The sequence below is a fragment of the Homalodisca vitripennis genome, chromosome 5, assembly GCF_021130785.1.
Source record: "Homalodisca vitripennis isolate AUS2020 chromosome 5, UT_GWSS_2.1, whole genome shotgun sequence".
In the NCBI taxonomy this organism is placed as follows: domain Eukaryota; kingdom Metazoa; phylum Arthropoda; class Insecta; order Hemiptera; family Cicadellidae; genus Homalodisca; species Homalodisca vitripennis.
In genome coordinates, this window is record NC_060211.1 from 134,187,532 (window position 1) to 134,212,782 (window position 25,251).

General features: G+C 31.7%; 1 protein-coding gene across 4 annotated transcripts in view; it reads left to right on the forward strand.

Annotated features, from left to right (window-relative positions):
- Positions 1–25,251, forward strand: part of LOC124362904 (endothelin-converting enzyme homolog) — a 530,214-nt gene that overhangs the window by 349,107 nt on the left and 155,856 nt on the right. Inside the window, exon 1 of one of the 4 annotated variants that reach the window (XM_046817790.1) lies at positions 5,746–5,762. The exons of the other annotated variants lie outside the window; for them this stretch is intronic. The gene's annotated coding sequence lies outside the window, so the exon portion shown is untranslated. Of the gene's footprint in view, positions 1–5,745; positions 5,763–25,251 lie in introns of those variants that run through there. 4 annotated transcript variants of the gene reach the window in all.

The window sequence follows — 25,251 nt, forward strand, 5'->3', positions numbered from 1 at the left end:
AAATATATGCACTAGCCTTGTACGTGTAGTAATTCAGTACTTTAATTACTAGTTTAATCTTACTCGGGAAATTCTTTTAGTTCAAAAAATAAAAGTGCATTGTAGTCTCGATTAACGGATTGTGATGAAGCCGATTTGATTCAATTCAACGAAAAGTAATTCCATATGGAAAAATTTACAAAGTCATCATTATTACACCTAAGAGTTGTGTTAAGCATTGAATACGCCTGCGGATCCACGATATCATGAGCTGAGTTGTAGCGAATACCATCACTCGTGGACTGAAAAAATTAATTTATGTTTGTCTGTCCGTCTCCCAACAAAGTGACCTATAGACTTGAAATTGTGCAAGAGGCTTCATTTCTGTATAAGGAAAACTAAATTTTATGGTAATGCATATCACTCTTTGGGATTTGGCTAAACGTGAGCAAATAATGTTACAATAGTTTATAAGTAATCCTAAGAGAAAATAGGAGGAAAAATAAATGTGTTAAACAAACTGAATAAAAGCATATGACATTTTAAAATTGACATTTATTTCATTGAGTGAAAAAAAGAAATATACAGAAAAGTTATTTTAGCGCTCTCTTGCGTTGTGGTAACCTACTTTTCTCTCCATAGATGATAAAGTATGTCCAACCACGAAATTTTGCTGAATCATTTAGTTGGTTGACACATTATTTTTTTGCCTGCCGGGGGATGTGGAAATATCTTTTCTTTATGATTTTTTTGTCTATCTATCTGTCCGCAAGAGTTCTCAAGAATGAAATGCTATAGATTTGAAATTTTGCAAGCAACTTCAGCGAAGCATCTTACCCATCATGCAGTGTAGCGTAATACGTTGTTTCAAAATACGATGAGCTCTGTTTATGCTGAATTTGGTCATTATTTCCTTTTTTTTTTCGCTTAGCATCAATTCGGCAAGCCCGTATATTCCATTAACTGGATTTAAATTAATCGATATTCTGTTGTAATAAATATCGATATTCTTCCATACTTTAAATTTTTCATTTAAAACACGTGGCAGTTTCATAAAATATTATCACAATAATTGCATATATCATCTTCCATTGATCAACTCAGTATTGATGAAAAAGCCGTAATCCAACGGTCCAATTAAGTTTGTCTGAACAACTGGAGTCGTAATCACCTCTTGTGCACGGGCTATAGCGATCTTTGCCTCTGGTCGAAAGATTATATCGGATAAAGGGATTTGACTGCCAACCAATTTATAGTAAATTAGAAGCAAACTGATAAGTTCTTACCTATTTTTTCAATTAGGGAAAAATTGAACTTTGAATTAAACTTTCAGTTTTACTAAGGTACATTTCCACTTTTGTTAAATTTAGAAATACAATCTACGAGTATATAATTTCCATGCCTATTAGTTTTAACATTCTTTGATAGGAAAAACTTTTCTAAAATATTATTTTTTAGAATATTTAATTGTTTTTATTATAAAATTCATTTCATTAATCGGTCGTGAACTGAAATTTAAGTATATTTCTAGAGGCTTTACTTAAACGAAATCACTAAGTGTTTGACAGTATTATAATTATATTTGTATATCATAATATTAAAAATTATAAATTCTATGTTATTGTATACTTTATCTAAAACTAGGCAAAACATTCCAATCTGCAATCACATTAAGTTACATAATAATAGGGAAACGAATAATTAATCGTAAACCCTCCTATAATACAAAACGATCTACTCATGCATAATCAAAGAAACAAACATAAAATAGATCAAATAAGATATAACAGTAGAATCATCCATGTGATGCCAATTAATTTGTATTTATGTGCCTACAACTCAATGACACGTACTTCAAACAACTGTGTATGCCATAGCCAAATGTGGTACTTGAAATGAAATTACATAGCTCGTTGGTGTCTCTATCATATTTTTAAGCTATTAAAGGCTCCATGGAAAGATTGTTTTTAAATTTAAGCATCCTGATGGATTTCTCCAGTTATTGTGGTCGTTTCACTTCACATAAACCTCGTCTATGTTTAAGCAATTGATCTAAATTAAACTATGACTCAATTAAAAGCTTTGAAGTAGGTCAGAAGTATTTCTACATGCTTGGCTACTTATTACAGAAAAGTTCTTTTACCATTTCCTGCTGTGGTGGTACCTTGTTATAAGAGATTTCGAGCTTATCTTATTTCACCTATCAGAAAGATTCACTCCTGAACCTTCACGAACTTTCTCTTGATTAGACTCCATCATTTAAGTTCATTTGGTGATTATTAAAAGATAAACCGTTAACGTCTCTACTATTTAAAAAGTAACCCCCAAGAAGAGCAATTGGTTTTCTTCTTTCTTCGGTAAAACCAAGGCGTCACACAATATTTTCCGTGATATATCGTGCCACATGATAAATTTGATTCGTTGTTCATTAAGTTAGATTACATAGCACTGTTCAAATTATATGAATTCTAGTGAGCTAGAGAGGATGTTCAAATACTATAACGCAAGATTGACTGCAATTATTGTAACCGACTTTTACCATGTCTTTTCATTCTATTATTTTTGAATTTTTTTATGTATAACACGTCGATGTTAAAATTCCATATGATTGGAAGTAGTTTGTTTTAAAATGTATTAATCTTCAATGTTATCTTTGACACCATGGTTACCCATAACACCAGTTGGTAAAAATAGTTGGTAAAGCTCAGCATAATTCCTATAGAGTGAGATGTACCGTCATCGATATCAATGTTGCTCACATAGAAATTAAGCTTGATGTAAAATGGCAACAGAGAGCCAGACTGAAAGAAATAAAATTTGTCTATCCTCTAGAGTGATAGGCTTTGCTAATTCACTATGCACCTAATTTGACAACTGGAATCACTGCTCCTTAAATTAAGGATACTGTTCGACAATTAGCTTTTTGATTAATAAAATTATGTGGGGTCAATTCCTACTGTTATTCACATCTAATCTATTGCTATGATAACCAATTAGCTAACCACTAAAGATGGTACATTGTTTTAAGTGGAAAACGCGACGCTCGTATATGAACTAGAACACACCATGCAAATCGGAAACTTTCAAAAGTATAAAATAAAACTCTCTCGCGTAACAGACATCTTCAACACAAGTTTGTAAATAAAAGACTTTTATAAGATACATAGGTTGATTAGCTAATGGATTATTAGTACATTCATCAGTATTTAAGAAACCCAAACGATGGTTAAAAGAGTAATTGGAGAGGGAGTAATGCAGTTTGTAAAGTAAAGAGTGCATGTAAAAACGTTCTTCGATATCGTTTATCTGAACTTAATGAGCTGCTTTATTGCAAACTTTCAAGACGTATGTAGTTCGTGTAACGATGAACTGATAAATAAAGCAAATTCTTTTGTATTAATATGATTAATGTGTCTGGTAACAGGTAAGTATTTTAAGTTTCATAAAAACACACTATTTTCTACATAGACTTATGGCTATATGTAAAATATAGTATGGTGAAGGTTGTAAATTGATATCTCAATCCGTTTGGAGTATATGGAGGTTTACTTGACATAACTTTTGCTATAAACGTCGTAAAGATGATTTATTTGTGTCAATATGTTTCTATTGAAAAGGATCATTAAAATGAATGTCATAAGATAGGGATTGCAATTTTAAAATTAATAGTGACCTCATACTATCTCCCTTTTAAAAGGGATAAATCATATTATAATAGTTTTATGTATTTATTTGTTTATGAAGATATATTCATAGATTCTGCAACATCAAGATTGTTCTCTCATTATGCCAGAGTTTAAAAATAATTAACTGTAACACCTGACAGCGCTTGAGAGTCCCACCCACTCTGGTTTCTCAAGAGCTAAATGTCCGTCCAAATGTTTACTCCGTGAGACAAAAGCATAAAACAAACAGAAAGAAGAAATTTTACTGAGATTTCTGTATAATACTCAGCACCTGCGTAATAATTATTTTCATACATTTTGATTACAAAATAGTATTTATAAATTACTACAATCCATAAACTGTCTTACATAAAATGCATGTCAACGTATATGGCAAATTGTATATATATTCCTACACACAATAGGCATTAAATACAACATGGGATATTCTAAAGGCATTGCGGTTTTATTTATCTGAGATTTTGACATAAATTTGGATTTTATTACAATGTTCCAATGTTTAATTCCAAATACAAATAAAATCAGGACTTAAAAGTAATAAAATATAGAATTGACTAAACTAAGATCTTTCACTATAATGCCTGAACAACCTACTTAGGGATTTTGTGTATTATCTTGTACAATATCCAGACTTTCCAGGATTATTATTACTATCAAGAATAATTCTATAGACATTAATTAGCAACATTATATAATTTATTTCATGAACTTGCAATGCTTATTGTTTAAATTTTTACTTAATTTTTTTACACAAAATAAAGAAGTTCTTTGATTTTGAAAGCAAAAAACTTAGGACTTTGCAAATAATTTTCATAGCATAAAGAACAATTTGCATATGACCTGTCTTCCTTAGGATCTATTCTGAGAACATTATAAAAGTTAGCTAATTTCCTCGAAGATTCTGCGCAGGTTCTTTCTTCTTGTACATGTACTTTCCTTAGCAAGTCAGATGCAACAGCTACACTTAAGTAACTTAATACATTATTATTACTTATATCCATGTTTTGCTTCGAACATATCAGAAAAGCATTTTCAATGGACTTAAATAGCCTACATGGAGCTATCTAAAAGACCCGGGGCACTATATTACAGTTTAGTAAATTATTTGAGATGTCGTATCAAATTTCAACGGCCAATTGCAGTTCTTAAAACTTGATGATGACCTATGGTGACTATTTGCTAATACTTTTGTAATTTATTGTAGGATTAACTTCTCCTACAGCCTCTAAAACCTCCTCAGTGTCATTTTCATCTAGGTAACCCTATGTGTATACAGATACGGCACTCCACTATATGCAAATGTCGAGATGATGGGTAAAGGAATAAAATTATCGAAAATCTACAGCGAAGACTGATGACAGAAGAGAATGTAGCTTCATTAATTTTAAATGTTTTAGAATGACAGAATGGGATAGGTAAGACTACCCTTTTTGACCCTTGAACAAATCTAGATTTCTCTTCTTCAAAATTGTTATGACTGAGTTAGCATTCACGTGTTCTATTCCATGGGAGTATCGCGGCAGGAGGCGGCCCATTCCTCCACCCCTACTCTCCTTGAAATCCTGTCTCTTAGAAGCACTGAAGGCCTTATAGCGCTGATTGTAGTAGAAAATCCTCCACTTCTTCTCCTAGTAATATATAGCTGAATTAATTAATACTTACTATTCATTACTCACAATGGAAGTGTCTGGGTTGTTGTTTTGTCATAAAATAATTATTTAACTACTATTTAACAAATCTTATACATGGTGTTTGATGATATCGGTTCAGATTTATTTTTAAAATTTTCAGTAACGGATGCATATATGAAGACTTATTATGTTACGATCACCCATTTAGGATTGTTATTTGTTTTTAATATACAAATATCATTCAAACACTTCATAATACATAATACGTGTAAAATATTTAAAACACAAACAAAGTCTGACCCATTTTTTATGATTATCAACTGTCCTAACCTTAATACAAACTAAGAAAATGTATCATATATTGATAATAACTGTAGACTATTTAGAATGCAAGTGTAGTAAGGAATTTCAAATTAAATTTATTGTTTCAGGTATGTGTGAATTATTCTGAGCTGGATGTTCGCATGTAAGTAATTATACTGTAAAAATAAGTATTTAGAGACTATTTTTATCGACTTATTTTATTTCTTATATTTTGTCAAGGCTTTGAGAAACACAGTTCGAAATACATGTAAATCACTATATATAATATAATATGATTAGATGTCTTGTGTCATATAGGTTTTTTTATGTAAATATACAGATGATATATTTCTGGTCCGTGGCTACCATGTTTACTGGTTGTTTAAGTTTTAATATGAAACGTATACAGACAATCAATTTATTTATAAGATTCTTTTACTTACATCCAAAAGATTGGTTTGATGGTTAAAACTGAATTCAAATCGTGTCAAATTTCATAATTTAGGACATTATTATTAGGATAAAAACAGAAAGAACCGCATTTTCAGGATAAATACTTGTATTTATCTTTCTATTTTACAAAAATATTATTATTATTTTACTTAACTCTTTTAAATGTTCTAAATAGTCACGCTGTTTTGTTTTTGAAATGTTGAAATATCTTGCGACCATGGTCTTATCTATCTAATAGTAAGGGAATATGTAAACCATTCTAAAAATGTTTATTGTTGTAACTACAATATCGTCCAATATACTGATAGGTAGAAATTGTCAAGTTTGCTCGTAATAAGCAATGATATCGTCACACTTGATTAAGTGATGCCTAGTCAAGCGGATCTGCCGTGCTCCCATCAATCTATCTGGCTAATTATTAACCGTTGCAGTCGAGCTATACCTTGTCGAATTTAGGTGTGGTAAGACGTTGTTATTCCTTGTTGTATTTATTTAGAAAATTTTCAGAAATAGATACGTATTTTCTTTGTAACATTTGAGACGGTTGATGTTCTGAACAATACTTTTAATATTGCGCTATGAATTCAGTCTAGTACTGGAATATTCCTAATTTAGGCAAGAGAGAGAGAGCTTATTTATTTTCAGTACATTTTATTGTATCTGACGAATCCAGCATTTATAGCAACACAACCATTTATAGCGAGTCCTTATTGAATGACAATATCAGCATTTGTTGAGTTAGTGTAACTTTGAAATATGTAATTTTGAAAGATAAACTATAAGTTTAGTATAATTTATCAATATAATTGATTGAAACTTAAGGCTACCTTTATATCTTTCCATATTTGTTTTCTTTTCAGAAATTCCTTCTGTGAAAACAACAGAGAATCGTATTCCTCACGGTGACATTAAACTTAGAATGTACATATAGAGCAAAGATATCCTTCTATACAAGAAGGGGGTTGCTGGTTGGTCTACAAGATTAATTGATGTAGCGTCTCACCATGTCCCAGAAGACATTATTCGCCGCTGTTTGGGATGTTACAACCCTTGATGTAACAGCTGATATAGGGCTGATAGGCTCCATCGACTTATGTAAATGGTCGTGTTCACATTAACCCTGGTAAATGGCGCCTAATCTCGACCTATTCTCCAGTCGTCTCTAAATAATACCAGAAAATCGCACTGTTTCATCAAACAGTCATCTGCACAATATCCTAGAAAATGGCACTATTAACTAGATTTAGTTTACCAGTAATATTGCATGTCTGTTAATAATCGCAAGTAATTCTGGAAAATTGCACTATTAAATGGATTTTTTCGCCAATCACGCCCGAAAAATCCTGGAAATAGCACTAAATTTTTTCACATTCAATAGTGTCCAAACATTCTTACAAATGGCGCTGGTAACATGACTTGTTTTTACCAGTGCGACCAAATCATCCTGGAAAAGAGTATTTTTCACCAGAATAAGACATTATTTTTGTTTCATGTATTTAAGTATCGATTACGTCATCATGCACACGCTTGTTGTTGCAGTACGCTACAGAACATGAAACGACCCAACACTTGTGTTTAATTAACGATCTAACATGCTGCAAGTAGTTAGTGTAATCCGACCTCCCCATGCCAGCTATTTCTCTACGCTTAGTATCAACTTGAGATATATTTCATAGAGAAAACGCCCCACCACTTGCGTTTAATTAACAACCCAACTTGATGATTAAATAGTTAAACGTTAGTGTAATCCGACCTCTCCCATGCGAGCTATTGTTCAACGCTGAGTGTCAGCTTGAGTTATATTCGATAGCGTAAACGCCACACCACTTGTGTTTAATTAACAACCCAACTTGATAATTAAGTAGTTAAACGTTAGTGTAATCCGACCTTTCCCATGCGAGCTATTGTTCTACACTGAGTGTCAGCTTGAGATATATTTGATAGCGTAAACGCCCCACCACTTGTGTTTAATTAACAACCCAACTTGATGATTAAGTAGTTAAACGTTAGTGTAATCCGACCTCTCCCATGCGAGCTATTGTTCTACGCTGAGTGTCAGCTTGAGATATATTTGATAGCGTAAACGCCCCACCACTTGTGTGTAATTAAAACCCAACTTGATGATTAAGTAGTTAAACGTTAGTGTAATCCGACCTCTCCCATGCGAGCTATTGTTCAACGCTGTGTCAGCTTGAGATATATTCGATAGCGTAAACGCCACACCACTTGTGTTTAATTAACAACCCAACTTGATGATTAAGTAGTTAAACGTTAGTGTAATCCGACCTCTCCCATGCGAGCTATTGTTCTACGCTGAGTGTCAGCTTGAGATATATTTGACAGCGTAAACGTCCCACCACTTGTGTTTAATTAACAACCCAACTTGATGATTAAGTAGTTAAACGTTAGTGTAATCCGACCTCTCCCATGCGAGCTATTGTTCTACGCTGAGTGTCAGCTTGAGATATATTTGACAGCGTAAACGTCCCACCACTTGTGTTTAATTAACAACCCAACTTGATGATTAAGTAGTTAAACGTTAGTGTAATCCGATCTCTCCCATGCGAGCTATTGTTCTACGCTGAGTGTCAGCTTGAGATATATTTGACAGCGTAAACGTCCCACCACTTGTGTTTAATTAACAACCCAACTTGATGATTAAGTAGTTAAACGTTAGTGTAATCCGACCTCTCCCATGCGAGCTATTGTTCAAACGCTGTGTCAGCTTGAGATATATTCGATAGCGTAAACGCCCCACCACTTGTGTTTAATTAACAACCCAACTTGATGATTAAGTAGTTTAAACGTTAGTGTAATCCGACCTCTCCCATGCGAGCTATTGTTCTACGCTGAGTGTCAGCTTGAGATATATTTGACAGCGTAAACGTCCCACCACTTGTGTTTAAATTAACAACCCAACTTGATGATTAAGTAGTTAAACGTTAGTGTAATCCGACCTCTCCCATGCGAGCTATTGTTCTACGCTGAGTGTCAGCTTGAGATATATTTGACAGCGTAAACGTCCCACCACTTGTGTTTAATTAAACAACCCAACTTGATGATTAAGTAGTTAAACGTTAGTGTAATCCGATCTCTCCCATGCGAGCTATTGTTCTACGCTGAGTGTCAGCTTGAGATATATTTGACAGCGTAAACGTCCCACCACTTGTGTTTAATTAACAACCCAACTTGATGATTAAAGTGTAGTTAAACGTTAGTGTAATCCGACCTCTCCCATGCGAGCTATTGTTCAACGCTGTGTCAGCTTGAGATATATTCGATAGCGTAAACGCCCCACCACTTGTGTTTAATTAACAACCCAACTTGATGATTAAGTAGTTAAACGTTAGTGTAATCCGACCTCTCCCATGCGAGCTATTGTTCTACGCTGAGTGTCAGCTTGAGATATATTTGACAGCGTAAACGTCCCACCACTTGTGTTTAATTAACAACCCAACTTGATGATTAAGTAGTTAAACGTTAGTGTAATCCGACCTCTCCCATGCGAGCTATTGTTCTACGCTGAGTGTCAGCTTGAGATATATTTGACAGCGTAAACGTCCCACCACTTGTGTTTAACTACTCGACTTGCTGCGAAAGCATTTAGGATTTAGTGTAATCAGACCACTCCCAAGCGAGCCGTAACTTTACGCTTCGCGTCAACTTGAGATACATTTCATAGCGTAAAAGCCCCACCACTTGTGTTTAAGTAACAATCCAACTTGCAGCGTAAGAGGTTAATCTTTAGTGTAATCCGACTTCTTCCATGCGAGCTATAACTCTACCCTTCGCGTCAACTTGAGATACAGCTATTACTGCCTTTCTTTAAATCTCTTTGACAGCTGTTGTTCAAGTTATAAAGTCAGTGTCTTCAAGTTAGTTATACTGCATTTATTTGATTCCCTTATTTTATTCCTACAGCAATGCACAACTAACTCATAAATCGAGTGAAACCGGTGTTAGTTCAGTATGAGTTAAAATTAATATTCAATAATGTAAAGATAACTTTATTTTAACCATGAGCAAACTTTAAATAATTGCAACCAGTAATATCATTAAAACCCGATGATTAGTTGAATAAGAAGTATAGCCTATCTGTATTAAGGCAAAAATTATTATAAATGATAATCTACATCTGCGTAGAAATAAGGATCAAGTAATAGAATATGCAATACCTAAATGGAAATAATTATGTCAAAGACCATTACAAACAACTAATTAGAATATAATTCAATTTTATGAAGGCAGCAAATTGATACGTTATATAATTATAATTACAGTTACACTTCTCAGTTAGAGATTTAACTGGATTATATAATGCATTTTTAAGTTATTGTACAGAATGTATTTTAATCAGAATGTGTTTTATCTCCTTATCTCCACGCGCGCGTGTGTGAGTGAAAATAATTTCAGCATGACGGATTTAAGATGGTGGCTGAATGCGTGATCCTTACAGTTTTCAGCAGTTAATTGCTATCGATATATGAAGGGTTGCATTAAAAGGTACTAGGTGTTACATTTAAAACTCACTATATATATATATATATATTATATATAAATATATATATATATAACAGAACACATTAGTAATCATACTGTTTGAAATATTTGTATAAAAATATAATATTTCAATCATACTAATGATTTTGGTGAATTGCGTAAAATTAAAACATAATTAGTTTATACAGATTTATACATGATGAGACCTGAATTCAGTGGCAAATAATTGTAGCACTCGAAGTGTTTGTTACGTTGAGGTAGATGTCAACTTCAGGATTTATTAACTTCAATATTTGTCCGTATTTAAGGCATAGAAACCACACCAGATCTCTGGAGGGTTTTCATAGGATACTTTTTAATACCTCACCTGATTAAATCCTCACGCTGGGTGCCTGAACTTTCGTAATTATCCAACCCCCCCCTCCTCACAAGTTGACCACCAAGAACCTATGAGCTTACTTAACATAGTCAGTTCATGCGTAATGAAGATATATATCTTTCAAACTATAGTTTGTTCTCAGTCGAAATGCCTTATAAGGCCCATGTGTGATTTATTTCGTGTCACAATAGTTGAAGTTAATTATTATATTTGTTGTTTATTTGTTATAAAGTCATTATTTATAAGTCATTAGAACGATGCGGTTGAATAGGCATATTGTTAAAATAAATTTATGTTTAAAAATTGTTAGGTTTTGATTCTTGTGTGCCTTATGACCAGTATTTCTTTCTTATTTTATCGCTTTTGATGCAGCGTGTTCATGTATTGAAATGAATAAAATACTACCTTTGCAGGTTATTCGTAAGAATAAGGTACAAGAAGTATTTTGTTTACAACTGAATAATATCACTAATGTATTCTCATGGAACTTACAACTGTAGCTGTCAGCCTGGATTTAAAAATGCCCGCCACGGCAAACTTGTACATCTGACGAATTATAGTACGCTGGCAGTACGGTACTCAAAACAGCTGTATAAGCTTTCTCTCCCCGCCTTCTAATGAACAATGGACATACGCTTCAATCTCAGTCGACAATATTGAACAGATTCTTTGCGAGTAATACATCCGTATACACAACACACCAACCATATATTCAAATAAACACCTATAACACAAACAAAAGAAACTTCCATGGTAACAACAAACGCTGTCTACTATTATTTCAATCTAAACTTCGATAAGTCACCTACGGAAACTACAGTATTTTATTATATTGTTATTATTGACAAGTACATATTTATTTATTTATTGTTAGTTTTTATTATTGTTATGTTGTTAATATATTATATTTGTAAAGTGCTATATTTATTCGTCATATACGTGTTATTTATGTGTAGGTTCGAGTATGTGATGTTTTCATTTGTACTTAGAGACGTAAAGTATGCGTTTTTAAGGAACCGGTTCCTAAATTATTTTAAACACAAAGTAGTCGGTGATCGTAAATTAAATACACTTATGTATTATTTTTTCCCACCTTCTATCTTCCCTCCCCTACATCTAATAACAACATCTCTTGCAGTATTCTAGTTCTTGTATGCAGTGAGCATGACCTCCATTAAAAGAAACGGAAAAAAACATTTACTTCTGACGAATATAGTATGGTAGGCTGGCGGTCCGATTACCCAAAACAGCTGGATAAGCTTTTCCTGTCCCCCGGCGCCAGTCCTCCAGAGTTCGTGCAGTCCCTTGCAGAGTTGAGGCGTGAAAGAATTAAGAAAAATCTGTGCAAACATACGAAAGGGTGTGTTCTAACCTTAAGTATTTTAAGACTAAATTTTCTCATATTTTCTCGCGACTGGTAACAATCGAGATGTAAACTAAAATATTTTTTATTTAGGGGAACTTGGTGTCTTTTGGGGGATGGGCAGGCGGAGGTATATAGAGTGTTTGTTTCGAGCATTTTAAGGCTGGCTGGAGCACAAAAGATCCTGATCCCGAGACCTCTGGGGATTCCGTGCCTGGTCTAGTGGTTACGAACCTGAGCGCTAAAGATTAGAATATATTTAATATTCAAGGATACTCGCTAGCTACACCTTATCTTGTCGCACAAACTACTCAACATCTCAAAAACACGTATAGATAAAAAAATAACTTGTTTGAAGCACAAAGAGTTGAAATATTTTAAGAATTCTATGACATAAATAATTATTTGTTCTCATTGTTCGTGAGATTAACGGTGTAGGTAATATTTTGTTAACGTTGTTGAACTGTAATGGAACTCCGAATTGCGTACCAGCTGGTCTCAGTGAATTCAGAATCGATATATTTTCAAGATTAATCTTTGTACCAAGTTTAAATTTGTGTCAGCCTTTCTATAAACAGTTCTTGGGGTTAGAAAAACCTTTTATGATACATAAGAACCATTTTGAGATAGAAAATAATGGTTGACTACAAAATAATTGGGTAATTTTCTAAATAAATTCTAGAACATTTTCAATACCATTCTCTCTAGGTTTATAAGCAATACTCGTTTAGTTGGGATTTTGTAAATGTTTAAAACTAAAGTATGTACCAAAATATTCCTATGAACTGAACCATGGTATTTAGACATTAAGTTTTAAAAGGTAAATGCATTTAAGTTTCAAGTGGTTTGACTTTTTTAGGACAGTTATCCACAAGTTTCCACAAGCCGAGTATTATGTATTATGGTGGGAGGTTTTTGGCGCTGGAAGTCATGTTCGGTAATTATGCAGGAAATATCCGTTGAGTAATACATGAGGACAATTGCAATAGCTGATTTTGAATATAAATTCTACTTCAGATTCATAATATTCTGAGTTTAATGGCATAGGCTTCTAATTATGATAACAGTATATTCAAGCTTTAAAAAGTTACAACAAAACTCAATAAATAAATATGTTTATTTAGTATGGTTTTTGTTCGCTAAGCGAGAAACAAATCTGTTTTAAAAAATATTTTGTTTTAATTTTTAAAATACTACAAGCAACTGAATGAAAATATTCACGTTGCGATTCAAAACAACCAGACATCTAAGTATCTAATACTCTAATTCCCTTAAAGTATTGTGAGTAGGTCCTAACAACACAGATGCCCGTTCGAATTGTATTTTTTCTTCTCTTCTAATTTGAACAGCAGATATTGTGTGTTAAATTTAAATATAAGCAACTAAAAGCATGAAACAAGCACACATAAACATTTGTAAAATAAAATAAGTTAGGCTTAGTGAGCTTATTATTTGAAGAGTGTTTGAATGAAAACTGTAAAATGAACACCATATAGGAAAAAGAATAATTTTGTCAATCTATAAATGTCAAAAATAGTGTAAATATATACACAAGATGAGTAAGAATTTCCGATAACTGCAGAAACCACAACCCGTGCTGCAGAAAATAATTTGTACTTTGTGATCAAAAAGGTAATGGCTCGTTTGTTAATATATGTGTACTTTGTTAATATGCGCTGTACCACATAACGTAAACGAGTCAAAGGTTTGTTAATATATGCTTCCCACAACTAAGGTTAAATGAACTGGAGGTTGTCCCAATATGGATTTTTAGTAATTATTAGAAAATTTTTAATCTATGCCATTAAATATATAGAGGTTGCCATAATTGAGTTAAAACTACCAAAAGTTTTTTCCACTGTTAAGTCTTTATAAAAACGTATACAGATATAAGTTCCGAAAATCATTATACTACCTTATCAAATATGGGTCAAGGTCAAGCAATATTAGTTTACAAATATCATGATAATGTTTGACAGTAATTGGTTACTAGACAAAATGCTAACCATCGATGTTAAACAATGTTCTATTTAACGTCAGTGCTGCGTCATAACAAGAATGGCCATTTGGATACGTTTGTTATGAAATTTACACATTTAATTTTCATCGTGTTACCATACAATTCACAATGTTAATTTAACAATGATATATGGTTTAAATCGTTCTCATACTTAAGTGTAATATTTATTTGTTAAGGTTATATCATTTAAGAAGTCATTATTTGTAGAACAATGCGTGCTAAACTGCTGTAGATAAGGAGATATTTGTAATTCTTTATAAATCTAGAGTTAAACAGAATTTCTAAAATGTTACATGCTTGGATTTGTTGTTCTCTTATTTTTATTAGAGAACTTTCCTTATTTTATGAAGTAATTGGTAAAAAAAGTGTAGTTACCAATGAATTGCAATTTTTTCAATCTAATATGAGCTTATACTTTAGAATGCGTTTCAATAAATAGTGAAGTTTAAAATCTAAAACTTAACTTGGCACTTTAAAAATTAACTAAAATGGAACTATGTAGTCCAGTCAGTGTATCCCGTAAGTAAAAGACAAGGAAAAAGTATTGTAAATTTAATATTTTTCCCATAAAATTTACCACGTAACAATTGTCCAGAAGATCCCTATCCCTACCACTCTTAATCCTACATCCACTTAATTTTAAATATCGTGTTTGCAAGCTTTTGCGAGTGTGTATTGCAGAATTATTGATTTTGCAAGATTAGTTTTTCTAGTAAAATTCCCACAAATAATGTGATGGTATCTGTTTTACAAATGTTGATATTTATTTTCTTTTGTGTATTGCACAATAATTTTTATTCTATACTCGATAACGCTCTTTAATACGTTATTCGTAAGTAGGCTACAAACATTGCTTTACCTACAGTTTTTAAAACTCCATAATCGTCCTGAATATGGTTTGAGATTTCCCTTTTCTCTAAAAAGAATTTGTAGTGATTGTTTATAGTGGATTTTTTAAGATATTATAAGGCATTGGATGCCCATTTAAAGATTTTTTTAGTATTAAAATTTAGAATATTCTCGATTTTTATCAACATTAATTTGAATAAAACACAAGTACACTTATCATGGTTGAGGTATCGTTGTGAAATCCCATCACTTCAAATTTTTCAATACCTTGCTTATCACACTATTTTTAAAAAGCGGTCCAAAAAATACATTTATGAATGATAAATACTTTTTTTAAATTAATCTTATATGATATTCTTTCTAAGATTATGTATCTACACGTAGCAAGCAATTCAGTGGAGCCATTCTCCATCATTGTTGGGGCGTGACGTTACCTGATGGATGCGTCGAACAAGTCTCCAACTTCACCATCCATTAATTCAGACCATTACCTGTGTATCAGAACTAGTTCAGGCAACATATCCAGCTTAATTTCAAAGATTATGATTTTTGTATCTTTCCGTTAAGGTTAAATTTTTCTGAACATTGCCTAGCTCTATATTAATAAAAATTGTAGTAATCTTATTAGGAGTAAAATACTAACCAGTGTAGCAAACCAGACTCACATGTATAGATTAAATCATACTATTATGACAAGTTTGGAATTTTATTACTTCCAAATTGAGAGCTTCATAACTATGAAATGAATAATATAAGTTATTATTTAACGGAAACCTTCTTTAAACGCCCATAATTTTTTAAATTTTTATCTTTTGAAACTTAATACCCTCAGAGTTTAGCCTTACTGAAACCTAACTAAAGAATGATGTTTTAAATAGAATTATCTGAAATTTTTTTGGGGAAAAGTAGTTGCAATAAATATTATTCCTAATTATTTAGCTGTCTTAAAATGCTTGTCTGTAGGATTTGCTTAGGACCGCAGTTTACACGATTGATAATCGATTGTGAGTGTCTTGGGGCATGTCTGAGTAAATGTGATTGGTTCCTAAACCTCTGTACATCCCGGCGTGATTACTTTGGTTATTGTGACGTACGTCATTACACATCATCACGTTGACATCTGACTGATGTCACCACCAGACTGTGTGCATTACCTTGTAATTTCTCGTAACTCCAACCAAGACTGTATCCTTTATAAACATTCAAGGTTTCAAACACACTGTTGTCACCTTTCATTACCTTCACCTTCATAGATAAATAGACACTTTTATTTGAAACGCATGTAATGAAATTACTTTACTCGATTGTTATATGCTAATAATAAGATTTTTTGTATTAAAACAAGAAAGAGTTCCATGGTGATGAACGACCCTCTGTGGGGCTTAGCAGAAAGAGAGAGAGAGATAGATAGAGAGAGAGAGAGAGAGAGAGAGAGATCGTAGGATGATATCTCGAAAATCAAATAGGATAATAGACTTTAAATTTGGCTTGCAACTTCTGAGAAGCGAGTACGTAACGTGTGGTGTGGCGTAATGCTACCTGGTAATGTTTTAGGACGTGCGAATTGATCGAATTTATGATAGAAATTTACATTCTGGATAACACGTTAATTCTCTGACGTATGTTATGTTCACTCGGATTCTGTAATACCCTTAACTGTACAACAATTTATTTACTAAAAAAAAATTATGGTTGCCTGTAAAGTCGGTTTTACGGGCGAAGATTTTACGTGACAACGTCTTTTTCTCGGTAGAATATTTATGGATATGAATATTATTAAATTGCACAATAGGAACAAGGAATTGAATGAAAATAAGAATTGCACAAATTTTAACTATAGAAATATATTTTGTTTACTAAAACACTGTACATAATTTGAAATTAATTAAAATTTGTTATTGTAAATGGTAAAGTTGAATAAAACATTTACTAAAATTGGAATTTGAAATTCTTGCTAAACACAGTTAAATTCTAACTCCGCGCGTGGTGATTGGTCGGTTTAGTTCGTTTGTTTGGTCGCACTGTTATGACAGGTTAGAGGTTATAATTTGTTATTTTAAATGTTTGACTAGCAATACGCGCTGTTTCTTCTCAATCGACTGAATTACGATTGATTGCAAAGTGATTTAAACTAATAATTTACTTAACACTATCAACATTTGTCAATAGTATGACATAACCTATAAACTCAGTTTCTCAACTTTTGTGTCAATCTAACAATTAATCAATCAAATATAGTTTACGATAATGAAATATCAGTGTACAATTATTTACCTTTATTGTTGTAGTTGTTGTAAATGACGAATCTAAGCACTCCACATTTTCACGAATAAACATAGTTATCTGCTTTATCCCGTGCGGCGGACCCACAGTTATCTGCTTTATCCCGTGCGGATCCCGTGCGGCGGACCCACTGGACGGGCATCGTAACGTTACCGGGCGTTACACTTTTTCATGAGTGACTCCGAGCCGCAACCTAATTTAAGACGTTGTCACGTCAAAAAGTTTTAAAATATTTTGCACGATTTTTATGCTTTATAATAGTACTTTACTTTTAAACACCCAAAAAAGCATTTTAAACTTGCATATAGCTTGATTGAGATAAAAGAGTTGTCCATGAAAGCATGCGTAATAAAATGTTACTGTTATATATTTATATGAATTATTTTTTCACATAACATATAAAAGAGTGTATATTTAGTTTCAAAGTATACAAACACGTTAAAATACTGATTTCGCTCATTTATTACTTCCTAATTATAAGCTTTTAGGATGAAGTATTTTCATCTTAATGTTGCGTTACTCACTGAACAATTATTCTGTCTCCGTAAATTAAGAGAACTTTTAACGATCTCTGCAAGCGCACTCAAATTCACTTCGTACAATTGTAGGTACAGGTTTAGCTTCTTGTAATTACTATGACTTCATCCTTTCATTAAATGTTCACTTACTGTCAATCAACGTCCAGCTGTGTAGTTCAATTATCGCACTGCTTGTTTTGTGCAATGCGTACAGGAAGTAAATATTTTATTATTTGTTAACAAGACTGTATTATTAACGATGGCTTATTGAACAAAGAACAGGATATAGGAAATTTGTCATCATTTTATGTTATAAGGATAGCACTTTGCTCCGATAATTGGAATGTATCCTTCAGGTGTAAAAGTCTTAATACATAGGGTCAAGGAAGCACTTATCAATATAGCTATATGCATGTTACAAATCCAAAGTCATTTTTTCGCCTTATGTGATGTGTATAGCATAATAGATAAAAACATTGTAGACTCTTGGAGCAATTGGAAAATTCTTTAAATATTACTAAATGTTAATAAAAACACTACTTTTTCCAAATTGTTTATTTTTTGGACGAGGCCTTTCGAAACCAAAGGTTTCATCTTCAGGCAACTCCACAAATAAATATTTAGACATTGTTTGTTACAGTTAATATTAAATAATAACATATGGTGTAAAAATGTAAACACAAAAATTTTGGAAATATTTCAGCCAGTATGAAAAATTAGGTTTGACTAGAGTTTAATTTTTGAATAAATGGCGAAGAAAGAAGATTGGAATTTTCAATAGCGCCCTCTTCATTGTTCATGAGTTTTTCTTTATTTCTGTTTATGTATAGTGTTTCCCAAGCATTCAAGTTCATTGGTTTTGTTATTTCTTTTATTAATTTTAGATTTATAATTGATGTTCTGTGTCCTGATTCAATGCAGTGCTTGGCTACAGCAGATTTGTCAACTCTTCCATATTTTGTGTGTGATAAATTTTCTTTAAATCGTGTTTTTATTGTTCTTTTTGTTTGTCCAATATAAATTTTGTCACAGTCATCGCATCCAATTTCATAAATTCCCGATTTACTATCATTTGAAATTTTGTCCTTAGGGTTTCCTAAAATTTGGGATAATTTGTTGCTTGTTCTGTGAGTGACAGTTTTATTTGTATGCTTTTTAAAAGTTTTGCATATTTTGTTTGAAAAAGTGCTGTATGTTGTGCAAATAAATTCATGTTTTGTGTCTTGAGGTGGTCTTAATGTTGTCTTATCTTTTCTACTTCTTCTTTTTAAAGCTTTTTTTAGTATATTGTCAATGAGTTGTGTAGTGTAAACCATTGAGGTCCGTGCAATCAAATCGTTCACCTTCTTAACAAATTCTCAGAGGGGTAATCAGCGATTGTTTCCGCCATCGTGTGAACCTCCAGTTCTGGAGAGTGATATTCAGCTGCAAAAATACGATTAAAGGAAGGACGTTTGTGGAACGTCTATTTATATACTAAAACTGCAAAATCACTTTTAAATCGTGTAGCTAAAAATGTTAACCAATTTTTATAACAAACCGACAGGAATATAATACATCGGCAACGTAACAAAGTTACTTTAGAGAGATCAACAAAATTTGATTAACATATTCATTTCAAACGAGTGGTATGCATGAAGAGACAGTTTTCATCACCGAATGGAATTAACCACTTCTCTCTGCCTTTCTGTTTGAAGCAATGTTGAGGCTTACTATTCATCTCGCTGAATTGCCCTTTGTTTACTGAAAGATTCAGTTTCATCTGTACAGCATCATGAAGGAACTGTATTTTTATATCAAAAACGTCATACTATTTTATTTTGACCAATTTTAAGATAGAGTTTGTCTGTTTGGAACAAACGTATTAGCTGTATTGATTAAGCATTAGTTTTTAACTTTACAAATGCACCATGTAACTGTCCTGGACAGTTAAGATCGAGATCTTGGTTCTAGTTTAATTCTATTTCTACACCAAATAAAATTAAATGTCTTGTATATTTGGTTATACTTGAGACTGTCGATGAAACTCTCATCGCTAGTTGTCTGCTAGGCTATGCCATTATAAAATAAAAAAGTATTAAGATTAGTAAACACTCTTTTTCAGTTACCGGTAATAGATTGGATTTTAACAGCCAACTTAGAGGAGATTCCAATATTAAAGTAATTGTATAGTGGAATTTAATTTAGCTACTAAATGCAATGAACACTAGAGCTAATAGGGTCCCAAATAGGTTTTAATAGCCTTCGTTCCCGTTGTTGGCTGGCAAAACTACGAATTGGTTCTGTTTGACAATAGTGCCATATTATTTCAATATTATTTAACCATATTATAACACCAACCATCCTACTCATCGTGATATATTATTAATAATGTCGTCTAAATCCTAAAAACAATATAATTATGGTACTTATCGTCTGATGGGAAACGCTGTCCGTCACCGACTGCCGACCTTGCTCTCACACGTCAGAACATTGCACTAGCGGCTATGTCTATACAACTGTTGGAGTACGGAAGCATACGTAAACTAATTTCAACAACTTAAAAGCAAAATCAGTAAAAATTCCATAATCATCTCTCAAAACTTTTCAATTGTTAGGAACTTTTTTTAAATAAAAACATACTTAAAAATGGAATGGCAGTCACGAGACTGAACGATAGCTTATAACGGGCTTTTAATATATATCTTGAAAAAGTACATTTCCTAATTACTAAATGCTTATTTTTATATTTAAAATAATACAAGAAACTAAACTCTTTCACATAAAAGTTTAATATTTTTCATTATTCTTATACATATTTTTTAAATATTTTTTACATGTCATATATTACAATGATCACAGCCTTATAAATGTTAAATTAATGAATATCTGTATGTTTTCCTTACTATCGTTTATATTAGTTTCTATAATTTGGGCTGTATTGTATTCACTACAATGTTGTATTTCCAAAATAATTACTTCATTTTCATTGTCATTATATTCTAGAAATTAAATCATGGGTTTGTGATAATATAAATAATACCCATAATGTTTAAAACTTACAATAATGTACGTAAGTAGTTATAAACACATAATTAGTTATAATAATAAGGCATTTTACTTTTGTCCTATTATAAGCCACATAAAAATGTTATATCTATGGAAAAGCAATCTGTTTTAAATAATTTAACTGGATATCTCATATTGAGAAATAACCGAAAGTAAAATATTCCCATCATTAATATATTCCCATACTTATTACATTTTGTAAGGAATATTTTATTAAATAATTCTCATGAAAGGCAAACGCTTTTTCATAAATTATAAAAATAATTAAAATATATGTTTTCTAAGTTTAACTATTGTAAAATTTTATTTTATTTAGATTTTCTAAATTATTTTAAATTTAACTTTACTCTATACGCTGTCTGTACCCGTTTTGAAAACGATATAACCAAGATATTAGAGTACCTATCGTTACGACTTTTCGTCTTCCTTATATAAAGATTCTATATAAATCTCATCGTTTAGTTGAAATTATATAGTACATTTTATATATAGCACGAATTTGACTTCTGTTCGTAAGGAATGCAGATTCCCAAAATTAATCTTTTTTATTCTAATAATCAGTAAATTAAAATGCTATCATCATGTCTAGTTCATACAATTTTTAGGAAAAAACATTTTTTTTATTTTCTATTAATCATATAGGACACAAGATTTAAAAAGATCTGTTAACTATAAATGCCAAAGAAAAGAATATTTATAATACAAATCCATTAAGGAGAGGAAGTGGATTACTGCGAAGGAAAGAGCCCAACGTGAGCGCAAGGACGCGGAGAGCAGGTTAACTTGATTTAGGTTTATAGTCGTACATTGACATTTGGATTAAATAACGCAAGGAACTTTATTCAAAGCAGTAAAATTCTTATACATACTTGACAACGAACTTAGGAGGAATATTTTATCTGTAACTAAAATTATTATGAAAGGGTACACAAATCTGTTGGTATTATTTCTGTGAGGTAAACAAATACAAAATATTATAGCAATAAATTTCTAAGCTAACTATTTTTAATATCTGAATATATGTGACTTTACATTTTAACAACGTTTCATAAGTTAAAAATTTCAATTTACTCATTTATTTCTCTGAATTAATTTTTAACACTTGAGGTCAATTTGAACTCTAATTTCAAAACTGTGGCTTTGTTATAAATTTAATTTCAAAATTTGCTTAAACCATCATTAAAATATCATCAAAAATATATCAACTGGACTGTACATATAAACACTACTTTTTAACATCAAGTGGTCTGAGGAAAGTAATTTTTAGTGCCTTGCAGTACTTTATTTAAGAGTGTTACAGATTTAGATACATTTGTTTAAACAGCATAAATATATTACGTCCTCAGTTACTACTTATCTGATCGTAACAAATAAGTTATATAAGATAATATAGATAGACAACAAATAAGATAATATCATATAAGTTCCCGACATTTTCTTTTAAGCTGAATATCCATTTCCTCCGTTATCATGGATTAGAGGTTTCTGAGGGGTTTGTATCAAAAGGAATAAGGTGGCATCAGTCCAGCACTAGACACAATATTTGACGAATTCTCCAAGAAAAATATTAGGTACTCCGGTAGTCAACCCACCTGAGCTCAATATATGAAACTTTGGCGCTTCCTGCCACCTGTTCTTTCATAAGTTAGAACATTTCATCAAGATAACGCAATGCATACGCTTAGATAATCGCCTCTGAAAAGTCATAAATATGTAGAATATAAGTGATTTTAAACCATATCATATTAACTCAAATGAAAAATATAAAGTGCCTTCCCTTCCATTACTAAATATTTCTACTCGGGTAGAAAGTGTAGCGCTACGAGGGCACAGAACACAACCAGTGCTGGCTGAGACGGTCTGCATAAGCTACAAGCTTTGGTAAATTGCCTTCCTGCTGCATAATATAGAAGGCTGTTACAGGCTAAACTTCCGTTGGTCGTCCTTAATGTGTTGGCCTTGCACCTGACAGAGTTTTCTTTCCAAAAACAAAGATAGTATTGATTGTGAAAAGGACTTAAGGAATAGGAAACAAACAAGTACGGTTTTCATGGCTATTTCTCCTTTTAGTTAAATGAAATCACAATTTAATTACATGTAAGAATCAAATTTATCTTAAAAGGGTCAAATAATCAAACAGACTTTCTTCAGCATATTTATTTGCTGAATAGTACAGAATTACAAGTTTACTTACCTGATCATATATTGGCTACAAGCTGATTCAAATAAATGAGTTTAACAAGCTGCTACGTGCTTAGAAATTATTTTTAAAAGTTATTACATCACTGTTTGTTATATCATTATATTGTACTTTAAATTTTTTAACTTTTATACAGTGTTGTAAGATCGCATAATTGAAATTTAATGTTTAGATTAATGAGAGTAAAATGTTTCTTTGTCACAGCTACTAAATACCAATCGTATAAATAGGTATTGTTTAGTCGGTAACCAAGAGGATATCCATCTCTTAATAAACAATCATTTTAGTAATACTCAATTTTTTTCAATTTTTGCTTTTGAATATATTCTTATATAGTTATAGTTAGTTATATAGATATATGCGGTTGTTATAATCACATTTTTTAAATCCACAATAATTATTCAAAGTAGAAGTGTATTAATAAAATGGAAAAATGATTACTATTGTGTAAAAAATATGTTATTTTATTTCACTTTCAAAATCTCGCAATTGTTATTACTTAAGGTAAAATAATATCTGAATATACGAATTATGTTGATGCAAGAAACTATTTTCCGTTTAATGAGACATTCCAATTAGATTGAATAGTATCTTTTTTCAATATTACAAATTATTTCAGTAAATATATCGTAATATTACAAAATTAAATATTATTCTAGACTGGCTGTTTTTGTGGTTTTAAGAAAAGTGTTGATATCAAGAAAACTAAGTGACTTGTATTAGGATCATGTTTTTTTATTTTAACCATTGAATATTATCCTTTATTTAATGTCATCTTTCATACATTTCCATTCCCAGTTAGTTACTTCAATTCAAATTAACGATAAATAGAAAATACTGTACAAAAGAGCGTATAAACGTTTCAACTTAATTGAAAGCTCTTGAATACTCGTCATGAAAGCTTTTAATTCACTTCCTGGCCCACCAGCATCGGTTATAGTCTTGCCGAGAGAGTTGTTCATTAATATAATCTATAAAACTTTATATTGTCTTGAAGAAATAAGTACGGTAATAAAATTGCATATACCATGTGTTCCAAATTCAATACATACTGAAGAGATTTTTGAAACTATAAGGATGCGTCAAATATTAAATAAACAATGTTGTGCGTTATTACGCACATTATTACAATACCAACAAATTAATGTGGTCAAGTTGATTATTGGTTTCGTTTTTGGTCAACATTTTCAAACTTTCACAACTCTCTTATCTATATACTCACAACACGTATCTATATTTAAACGTTTTTACATTAAATCTACATGAAATTTCTTCTAGTTTTTAAATGTTATAATGAAAAATATGTAATCAGAAATATAGTATAATTTTAAAGACAAGCAAGCAGGAGCTCTAGGATTTGAGTAAAACTTTTCTAATGCAACGACCCATTTATCACCTGATCGAAAGAAAGTAAGATTTTAACGCATTTAAAATACACAATATATGTTATACTTTCCGCGTGGTTGTCTTCAAATAAATCATAAAACACGTTCTTGTATGGTTATGTGAAGGGAATTTTTATTGTACTATTCGGATAGTTGGTAAACCTGACTGGTATTTCACTGCACACATTGTTGAAATCAGCTATTTAGTACAACATAGAAATTATCAGATAAGATAAATCCATAAATGACTGTTACTTACATTTTTGTTACAAACGTATTTACTCGTATTTATATAGTAATTCTGGCTACGGTTAGGCATTAAGACCTACTGCAATGCAAGAAAGGTGATTTTCTTGGCTTTTCTAAGACAAAGGCTTGTGCTAAGTCATGTGGATTAATTTCTTTCCATCCTTTTTTCATTTTAGATTGTTTTACTCCACCTTACGAGACCTGTGCATCGATGTGCGACAGTTATTTGTTCTTAACAGATCACATAATTAACATAGTTAACGCTGAGCCCTGGAGTTCAGATTTTTAAGATTTTATGCAATTTTTATACGTCCAGTTACTGTAATCAATCTTTTTGTTATTCTTCCGCTTGAATAAATTATGAAGCAACCGATGTTCACGTTCCCAATAAACGAAAAATAACAA